Here is a 10,847-nt window from a genome sequence, read left to right on the forward strand (position 1 = left end):
GTGCATCGCATTCTTTCGTGTCAACAAGTTTTGCACAAATGCACGGGTTTTTACTATCATCCCTGGGCAGCGATCTTGTGGTTCTTTCTCCTGGAGCTAGGATGCAATCTTCCAAGGTAAGCCATGGCAACCAAATTCTAATTGGGGCTATGTGTTCCTTGCTTCACTCATACTCCTCAACAAGGCTAGCATTGATGTGATCCTTGGCATGAATTGGTTGAAAGCTAACAAGGCAAAGATTGATTGCGCCACAAAGTCTGTCACTCTTGTTCATCCTTCTGGCCAGATAGTCTATTCTCCAACTTCAATAGTGCAAGTGTTCTCCTATTGAAGCAAATCCTCTACCTTCAATTGAAGATGTTCCGGTGGTTTGTGACTTCCCCGATGTCTTTCCAAATGAGCTTCCAGGAATGCCACCTGACAGGGCTGTTGAGTTTGTCATTGAGCTAGAACCTGGTACAGCTCCTATCTCCAAGAGGCCTTACAAGATGGGTCCAAATGAGTTAGCTGAACTCAAGAAACAACTTGATGAGTTGGAAAAGCTTGGTTTCATTCAGCCCAGCACTTCCCCGTGGGGTTGCCCCACCATCTTTGTCAAGAAGAAGGATAAAACTGATCGCTTGGTGGTTGACTATCGCCCTCTGAATGAGAAGACGATCAAGAATAAATATCCTCTTCCTCGCATCATTGATCTCTTCGACCAACTTGCGGGTGCCGTTGTGTTCTCTAAGATGGACTTGAGAAGCGGCTATCACCAAATAAAAATCCGCAAGGAGGATATTCCAAAAACAGCTTTCACCACTCGCTATGGCTTGTATGAGTACACAGTCATGTCCTTTGGCCTCACTAATGCTCCAGCAACGTTCTCTCGCCTCATGAACTCAGTCTTCATGGAGTATCTTGACAAGTTTGTGGTGGTCTACCTTGATGATATTCTTGTCTATTCCAAGTCTAATGAAGAACATGAAGAGCATCTTCGCCTCGTCCTCACCAAGCTCCGCGAGCATCGCCTTTATGCCAAGTTCTCCAAGTGCGAATTTTGGCTTCCAGAAGTCGTCTATCTTGGGCATGTCATTTCTGCAAAAGGCATAGCCGTCAATCCTGAAACAGTCAAGGCAATTGTTGAATGGCTTCCTCCGAAGAATGTCAAGCAAGTGAGAAGCTTCCTCGGCTTGGCTAGTTATTGCCGCCGCTTTGTTGAGAACTTCTCCAAAATTGCCAAGCCTCTCACGGATCTTCCGGAAGAAAGACAAGAAGTTCCTTTGGACTCCGATGTGTCAAGAAAGCTTTGAACTCTGAAACGAGAAACTCACTTCAACTCCAGTTCTTGTTGCTCCAGATACTTCCAAGCCCTTCCAGATGATTACGTGATGCCTCTCTTCAAGGATTGGGTGCAGTTCTCATGCAAGAACGTCAAGTTGTGGCGTATACTTCTCGTCAGTTGCGCAAGCATGAATTGAACTATCCCACTCATGATCTCGAGCTTGCCGCGGTTTTACATGCTTTGACAACTTGGCGTCCCTACTTGTTGGGCAACTGTTGTGAAATCTTCACCGACCACAAAAGCCTCAAATACATCTTCACTCAACCCAATTTGAACATGCGTCAAACGAGATGGATGGAGACCATCAAAGACTTTGACTTGTCTATCTCCTACACTCCTGGCAAAGCAAATGTGATGGCTGATGCGCTGAGTCGCAAGGAGTATTGCAATAATCTCATGGTGAAAGAAGCACAACCTCTTCTTCATGAAGAATTCCAGAAGTTGAATCTTCAAATCGTTCCCCAAGGCTTTGTTGCAACCTTGGTAGTTGAGCCTACTCTTGAAGAGAAGATAAGAAAGGCACAGTTGGGTGATGCCTTAATCGAGAAAATCAAGGAGAATATGCATCAATCAAAGTACAAGGCTTTCTCTCTTGATGATCAAGGTAATCGTGTTCTTTGAAGGGCGCATGGTCGTTCCTAAGGTCGAAAGCTTGCGAGCGTTGATAATGAAAGAAGCTCATGATACTCCCTTGTCTATCCATCCTGGAAGCACCAAAATGTATCACGATCTAAGGTCAACATTCTGGTGGACAAGAATGAAGCGTGAGATAGCAAAGTATGTCTCCGAATGTGATGTTTGCCGCCGAGTCAAAGCTGAATGTAAGAGACCGGCCGGTGTTCTCCAACCCTTGAAAGTTCCGGAGTGGAAATGGGGTAAAGTCGAGATGGACTTCATCACTGGCCTTCCAAAGTCCCGCAAGGGCAATGATGCAATCTTCGTTGTGATTGACCGCCTCTCTAAGGTTGCTCACTTCCTTCCTGTCAAAGAAACAATCTCTGCTAGTCAGTTGGCTGAGCTCTACACCACTAGAATTGTCTCTCTTCATGGTGTTCCCTTGGAAATAAGCTCTGATCGTGGAAGCATCTTCACTTCCAGATTTTGGGCAAGCTTTCAGAAAGCTATGGGAACAACTCTTCTGTTCAGCACGGCATATCACCCTCAAACTAGTGGACAAGTTGAAAGGGTAAATCAAATCCTTGAAGATATGCTTCGTGCTTGTGTGATCTCCTTCGGCATGAAATGGGAAGAATGTCTTCCATATGCTGAGTTCTCCTACAACAACAGCTATCAATCCAGTCTTGGCATGGCACCATTTGAAGTTCAATATGGTCGCAAGTGCAGAACGCCTCTAAACTGGTCAGGTCCCGGTGAAAGGAAACTCTTTGGTCCTGACATTGTCAAAGAAGCTGAAGAACAAGTCAGAATCATTCGCGACAATCTGAAGATAGCTCAGTCTCGTCAGAAAAGCTATTATGATAGCAAGCACCGTGATATGGTATATAAGCCTGATGATCTGGCTTACCTCCGTGTGACTCCCATGAGGGGTACACATCGCTTCGGTATCAAGGGCAAGTTGGCTCCAAGATACATTGGTCCTTTCAAGGTTCTTGCAAGGCGTGGTCATGTTTCCTACTTGTTAGAGCTTCCACCAAACCTCTCCAAAGTGCACGATGTGTTTCACGTGTCACAGCTCAAGCAATGTTTCAAAGATCCAGGCCGTGCAGTTGATCACGAGTCTATTGACCTTCAAGAGGATCTTTCCTATCGTGAGCATCCAGTTCGCATTCTTGATGAAGCCGAAAGGAAGACGAGGAACAATTCTGTCAAGTTTCTCAAGGTCCTGTGGTCTAATCATTCCGAGAAAGAAGCAACTTGGGAACGCGAAGATCTTCTCAGATCCGAGTATCCCGCTCTCTTCACATCTCCTTAGGAATCTCGGGGCGCGATTCCTTTAAGGGAGGGCGAGTTGTAACATCCCAAGTGAGCTACCCTTTTAGTTTTGCAAGTTTGTGCATCATCTTGCATTCATGCATCTCATCATGTCACTTTTGGTTCTTACAAAAATTGCATTTGGATTTATTTTGCCTTTCATCTTTGATGTGTTGATTTCTCTCTCTCTTTGTTTTACCTCCATCTCACTTGAGATGTTCCAACCTTCAAGCCTACCTATCCTATTCCTAATACTTGCCTTTACCTTCTCAAAAGGATCATGCCAAAAACTCCATTCTTAGAGGTTACTATTAAACCTCCTCTCCTATATTTTCAGTTTTATAATTAATCAATAAAATAAGTATTTTTGTAATGAGGAAAATGGTTTTGTTTTGGTTACATATAAAACAACATTGGATAAAAGCTATTTACCAATCTCTGTCTTTGGTTTCACATTCCAAATTTGTTTTCAAATAATAAATAAAATAAGAGAGGATTTGGAAATAATAGAAAAGAAAGAGAAGAAGCCCAACCTGTGTTACCTGAACCGAAGGTTAGCTACTTTGCCTCCATCTTCCAAAGACGTGAAAACACCACGGGCTGCTCTCATGCCACGGTCACCTGCCCCCGCTCCTCTATCTTTTCCCTTTCCTCTTCCCACACCAGCGCCGAACCCTCGCTCCCTCTCGCTGCCGCCTCCTCCCAATCCCCCTTCTTTCTTCTTCACAACCTCAGCAAGATTCAGTACGTCCGTTGACCAAAGAAAACCGGCCGGAACGCGCCGTCCCTGCCGTTGCTGTTCGTCATTGCCGCTTCGCTGCGCGAGCGTGGGGATGAAGCCGCCGTGGCGCCCTCTTCCTCCTCGCTGAACCGGAGCCGGAGCTGCTCAAGAACGCCGCCGTCGCCAAGACGTGCACAGTGCGCCGCTGTGCACGCCGACGACCTCCGCCTCGCCCGCCGTCATCTCCATCCTCCCCAACCTTCTCCCTTGACGTGGTGAGCCTCCGTCCGAAGTTCCCTCGTCGTTCTCCCCGTACCACTTTTTTTCGGCTTCTCGAGCCGACGCCGTCATCCGCGTATGTTTCCGCTGTTCGTCGCTGCAGTTCGTCGTTGTGCCACCGAGAGGCGCAGCAGCGTCGATCTTGGTCGAAGTTTTCCCTGTTCCCTTCAAAGCGACCAAGCCTCTCTCTTCAATCATCAACTGGTTAAACGCGCAGCCTGTTTCATCTGCACAAGGTGAGGGTTGAGATTGTTTGTCGCCAACGCGCAAGGCATCCCCTTTTTATTTGTGTGCAGTTCTGAATAGGTCCAGTTAGCTACGTCGTGTATTCAGTTAGCTTTACCTTCTTTGTCATACCTCTCGTAGTTCAAAACGTCTTTGTAGATCCACCGCTTTAAGCTTGGTTGTTTGGCTATCTAACTATGCACAACATGAAACGACCCAGCAGCTTGCCTGCTAGTTTGTCTTCTAACGTATGCACATCCTTATTTTTATCGTCTCATGTTCCAGTTCTTAGAATCCGTCAAGTTTCAGTTAAAAGGATGACACTTTCTGCTATCTGTAGCTGTTCCAGTTTTATACATACGTCGTGTTTCGGTTAAAAGTTTAGACAGCGTTTTCTTGTAAAATAGCTTGACATGTATCTGTTTTGTATCAAATTCGTTGCCACAGCTCCTCTGATTCTATCTTTAGGAAATGGATCGATACATCCTTAGTTCAATTCCCAGATCCGCCAAAAGGGGCCATTCTTTTTGCGTGTCCAGTTCAGATCCGGTGAAAAACGTCCAGGCCATCTTCCAGTTTTGCTCTCAGCATAGTTTATTTTCGTTTTAAAGTTCAGCTTCTAAAAGTTCATTTGATACTAAATCGACATCCTGGAATATTACAAAAGCGTAATTTACATGTTGCAAAATTGTTTCATCTTGTCATGCATCATTGGCATCATCCCTGCATCGGCCTAATTAAAAATGCAATTAGAACTAAATGTTATGTGAGGGTTACTTTCTTATTTCTTGTTGTTTGCAAGTGCCCCACTTAAAATTGCTATGCATGAAACCTATTGCACATCATGCATCATATTGTGCATTGCATTTCTTGTATTGATTGTGTACTCTCTCTTGTATGTGTGTTTGGTTCTTCTCGTTAGGACGCCGGTACCGAGGAGTACGGCGAGAAGTACGACTACTACCCGAGGAGGATCGTGCCGGTTTCTCTTCTTCGACTTGACAAAGCGAGCATTTTTCCCCTGCTACCTATTTTCTGCTTTTGCCTCTTTACCTTACTGCTATCCTGGTGTGCCGTTCTTGTCACGTATCCTATCGCATGTCACCGATTGCAAGCCTTAGACCCATACATATATCCTATAGCTGTTGTTTGGTTACAGGGTCAGCCATGCGAGTCGTAGGCTTGCTTAGTACCGTTGTTATATGTTGTCACTATTATCGCTATCGCCACTGTTATCTAGTTGGGTTATATCTGTTGGAGGGTTCCGAGATACATGGTTATGGTTATATCTGTTCGATAAGATCACACCTTACTTATTCATGCTAATAATAAAATTGTTAAGTAGAGGCATCGGTGGGTCAGCTGATTTTCTTTTTGAACACGGCTCACTTGTGTCCACTAATATCTTAGGATCTTGAGTTCTTGTTACCTGATCCAAGACTGAGCGCACTAACCATACGTGGGGTTCAGTGGGCCCTCCTCGACCAATTCCGGAACTACTTCCATTGTCCAAGTGCCGCAAATAGTTTCTGGTGTGTTTACTCTTTTATCGCGTGCATGCCAGCCTGTTACTTCTTTATTTGGGGGAAGCCCGATGAGCCTTGTATCCCTTGTTTCTGGTATGCACGTATAGGTTTGCGGCCCGAGCGTTTATCGCATCTTTGAAGCGGGTCATTCGCCTCGTGTGTGTTTTGACCCTCGGAAGCCGTGCACATAATAGCTAGGTCCGCTTCGGAGACTCGGCCGAACTCCGTAACGGGTTTAACTTAGTTAGGTGGCTCTTGGACTTGGTCTGTGGTGAAGGGAGAGGTAGTGTCGGGATACTCTGCTTTGATCCAGTAGGGTTGATCGAGCGTATGAGACCAGTAGTGCACCCCTGCAGGGTTACAATCTTTTCGAAAAGCCGTGTCCGCGGTTATGGACGACTTGGAGAAGTGTCGCTTGATCATAGACAACTTTCACCCTTTATCTGCTAATTAACTTGTGTAGTAATTAGCAGAACTATAATAAAAACTGGTTAAAACTGTAAACCGTGTGAGTGCTTCTTTGCATCTTCTTCTGTAGGCATGTAGAAGGGGGAATGCATCGGATGAGTAATGTTTGCAGAGTTTTAGAACTGTTAGATGCACGCTCTCTTATCTATATCTTGCAGACGGAAAGTTGAGAGTGTCTCTATATGTTTTAGTGCAAGCTTTGCTGCCGCTAAACCCACCATATAGCCGGCGAGCGCAGCCAATATTCTAAGTCTCGCTGGGTACGCGCCTTGGTACTCACCCTCGCTTTTCCTCTCTTTTTCCGGCAACCGTTGGCCCGATGTTTGCAGGTACGACAGGTTTTGAGTATCCACCTGGACACTACTTTGTGGACTACGCTGAGGACGACTACGTCGAGTAGAGAGGACGCTCCTAAGGCAGCAGCCTGGGGCTTGCTGGATATGGATCCGACTGCTTTATTTATGGACTCTTAGTCCCATTTGCATCTTGTCTGTACTCAGACGTATATTCGCTTCCGCATGATGTATTGATGTATTGTTGGGACATGTGTCCTCTGAGTGTTATTTGCTATCTTGCTCTATGAGCGCTGCTATATACTTATTTAACTCTTTTGTGTCGTAGAGTTAATGTTGTGATATCATCTGTGATGCTATGCCCTTGTAACCTGTGCACTGTGCGTGTTTCATATCGAGTGCACAGGAAGGCGAGACACCTAGGCCTGGATGCGTGTACGCGAGGGGCACTAGTTCCGCGTCCGTATTCCTACTCCTAGGGTCAACAGCTTGGTACTCCGACACGGATACGTAGTCACGGGGGGTACTATGTCCGTGATGCGTATCTAACTTCGGGGGCCGACATGAAATTACTTCACTTTCTCACGATCTATATAAATTTTAGTGTACGCACATATCCCCTCACACGTGTTGAAACTCTCGACCCCCAAAACGACTAACCCAAAGTAACAAACAAGTATGCAAAAAACACAAGTTTTTTTTTTGTTTTTACTGTTCGGTTTTGCATGGGTTATTTCATCCCGATGCTATCCAGGTCCTAGACGCCCCAGATACGGATGTCTACAATAGGGTGTTGGTGTCACATTAGAGAAGATACGGTGACGAAATTGATTATAGGCATCATCTAGAAGAGGGAAGTAGTTAAGAGTAACAACATGAATAAGAACAAGCTCCGATTGAGGCCGTTTAGAAAGCATTGAAAATCTCTTTGGGATCTAAGATGAAATTACTTCACTTTCTCACGATCTATATAAATTTTAGTGTACGCACACATCCCCTCACACGTGTTGAAACTCTCGACCCCCAAAACGACTAACCCAAAGTAACAAACAAGTATGCAAAAAACACAAGTTTTTTTTTGTTTTCTTGTTCGGTTTTGCATGGGCTATTTCATCCCGATGTTATCCAGGTCCTAGACGCCCCGTATACGGATGTCTACGATAGGGTGTTGGTGTCACATTAGAGAAGATACGGTGACGAAATTGATTATAGGCATCATCTAGAAGAGGGAAGTAGTTAAGAGTAACAACATGAATAAGAACAAGCTCCGATTGAGGCCGTTTAGAAAGCATTGAAAATCTCTTTGGGATCTAAGATGAAATTACTTCACTTTCTCACGATCTATATAAATTTTAGTGTACGCACACATCCCCTCACACGTGTTGAAACTCTCGACCCCCAAAACGACTAACCCAAAGTAACAAACAAGTATGCAAAAAACACAAGTTTTTTTTGTTTTTATAGTTCGGTTTTGCATGGGCTATTTCATCCCGATGCTATCCAGGTCCTAGACGCCCCAGATACGGATGTCTACGATAGGGTGTTGGTGTCACATTAGAGAAGATACGGTGACGAAATTGATTATAGGCATCATCTAGAAGAGGGAAGTAGTTAAGAGTAACAACATGAATAAGAACAAGCTCCGATTGAGGCCGTTTAGAAAGCATTGAAAATCTCTTTGGGATCAAAGATGAAATTACTTCACTTTCTCACGATCTATATAAATTTTAGTGTATGCACACATCCCCTCACACGTGTTGAAACTCTCGACCCCCAAAACGACTAACCCAAAGTAACAAACAAGTATGCAAAAAACACAAGTTATTTTTGTTTTTCTTGTTCGGTTTTGCATGGGTTATTTCATCCCGATGCTATCCAGGTCCTAGACGCCCCAGATACGGATGTCTACGATAGGGTGTTGGTGTCACATTAGAGAAGATACGGTGACGAAATTGATTATAGGCATCATCTAGAAGAGGGAAGTAGTTAAGAGTAACAACATGAATAAGAACAAGCTCCGATTGAGGCCGTTTAGAAAGCATTGAAAATCTCTTTGGGATCTAAGATGAAATTACTTCACTTTCTCACGATCTATATAAATTTTAGTGTACGCACATATCCCCTCACACGTGTTGAAACTCTCGACCCCCAAAACGACTAACCCAAAGTAACAAACAAGTATGCAAAAAACACAAGTTTTTTTTTTTTTTTACTTTTCGTTTTGCACGGGTTATTTCATCCCGATGCTATCCAGGTCCTAGACGCCCCAGATACGGATGTCTACGATAGGGTGTTGGTGTCACATTAGAGAACATACGGTGACGAAATTGATTATAGGCATCATCTAGAAGAGGGAAGTAGTTAAGAGTAACAACATGAATAAGAACAAGCTCCGATTGAGGCCGTTTAGAAAGCATTGAAAATCTCTTTGGGATCTAAGATGAAATTACTTCACTTTCTCACGATCTATATAAATTTTAGTGTACGCACACATCCCCTCACACGTGTTGAAATTCTCGACCCCCAAAATGACTAACCCAAAGTAACAAACAAGTATGCAAAAAACACAAGTTTTTTTTGTTTTTACTGTTCGGTTTTGCATGGGCTATTTCATCCCGATGCAATCCAGGTCCTAGACGCCCCAGATACGGATGTCTATGATAGGGTGTTGGTGTCACATTAGAGAAGATACGATGACGAAATTGATTATAGGCATCATCTAGAAGAGGGAAGTAGTTAAGAGTAACAACATGAATAAGAACAAGCTCCGATTGAGGCCGTTTAGAAAGCATTGAAAATCTCTTTGGGATCTAAGATGAAATTACTTCACTTTCTCACGATCTATATAAATTTTAGTGTACGCACATATCCCCTCACACGTGTTGAAACTCTCGACCCCCAAAACGACTAACCCAAAGTAAAAAACAAGTATGCAAAAAACACAAGTTTTTTTTTGTTTTTACTGTTCGGTTTTGCATGGGTTATTTCATCCCGATGCTATCCAGGTCCTAGACGCCCCAGATACGGATGTCTACGATAGGGTGTTGGTGTCACATTAGAGAAGATACGGTGACGAAATTGATTATAGGCATCATCTAGAAGAGGGAAGTAGTTAAGAGTAACAACATGAATAAGAACAAGCTCCGATTGAGGCCGTTTAGAAAGCATTGAAAATCTCTTTGGGATCTAAGATGAAATTACTTCACTTTCTCACGATCTATATAAATTTTAGTGTACGCACATATCCCCTCACACGTGTTGAAACTCTCGACCCCCAAAACGACTAACCCAAAGTAACAAACAAGTATGCAAAAAACACAAGTTTTTTTTGTTTTTCTTGTTCGGTTTTGCATGGGCTATTTCATCCCGATGTTATCCAGGTCCTAGACGCCCCATATACGGATGTCTACGATAGGGTGTTGGTGTCACATTAGAGAAGATACGGTGACGAAATTGATTATAGGCATCATCTAGAAGAGGGAAGTAGTTAAGAGTAACAACATGAATAAGAACAAGCTCTGATTGAGGCCGTTTAGAAAGCATTGAAAATCTCTTTGGGATCTAAGATGAAATTACTTCACTTTCTCACGATCTATATAAATTTTAGTGTACGCACACATCCCCTCACACGTGTTGAAACTCTCGACCCCCAAAACGACTAACCCAAAGTAACAAACAAGTATGCAAAAAACACAAGTTTTTTTTGTTTTTTCTTGTTCGGTTTTGCATGGGCTATTTCATCCCGATGTAATCCAGTCCTAGACGCCCAGATACGGATGTCTACGATAGGGTGTTGGTGTCACATTAGAGAAGATACGATGACGAAATTGATTATAGGCATCATCTAGAAGAGGGAAGTAGTTAAGAGTAACAACATGAATAAGAACAAGCTCCGATTGAGGCCGTTTAGAAAGCATTGAAAATCTCTTTGGGATCAAAGATGAAATTACTTCACTTTCTCACGATCTATATAAATTTTAGTGTATGCACACATCCCCTCACACGTGTTGAAACTCTCGACCCCAAAACGACTAACCCAAAGTAACAAACAAGTATGCAAAAACACAAGTTATTTTTGT

Source organism: Lolium perenne, unplaced genomic scaffold (genome assembly GCF_019359855.2).
Source record: "Lolium perenne isolate Kyuss_39 unplaced genomic scaffold, Kyuss_2.0 unplaced55, whole genome shotgun sequence".
Taxonomy (NCBI): domain Eukaryota; kingdom Viridiplantae; phylum Streptophyta; class Magnoliopsida; order Poales; family Poaceae; genus Lolium; species Lolium perenne.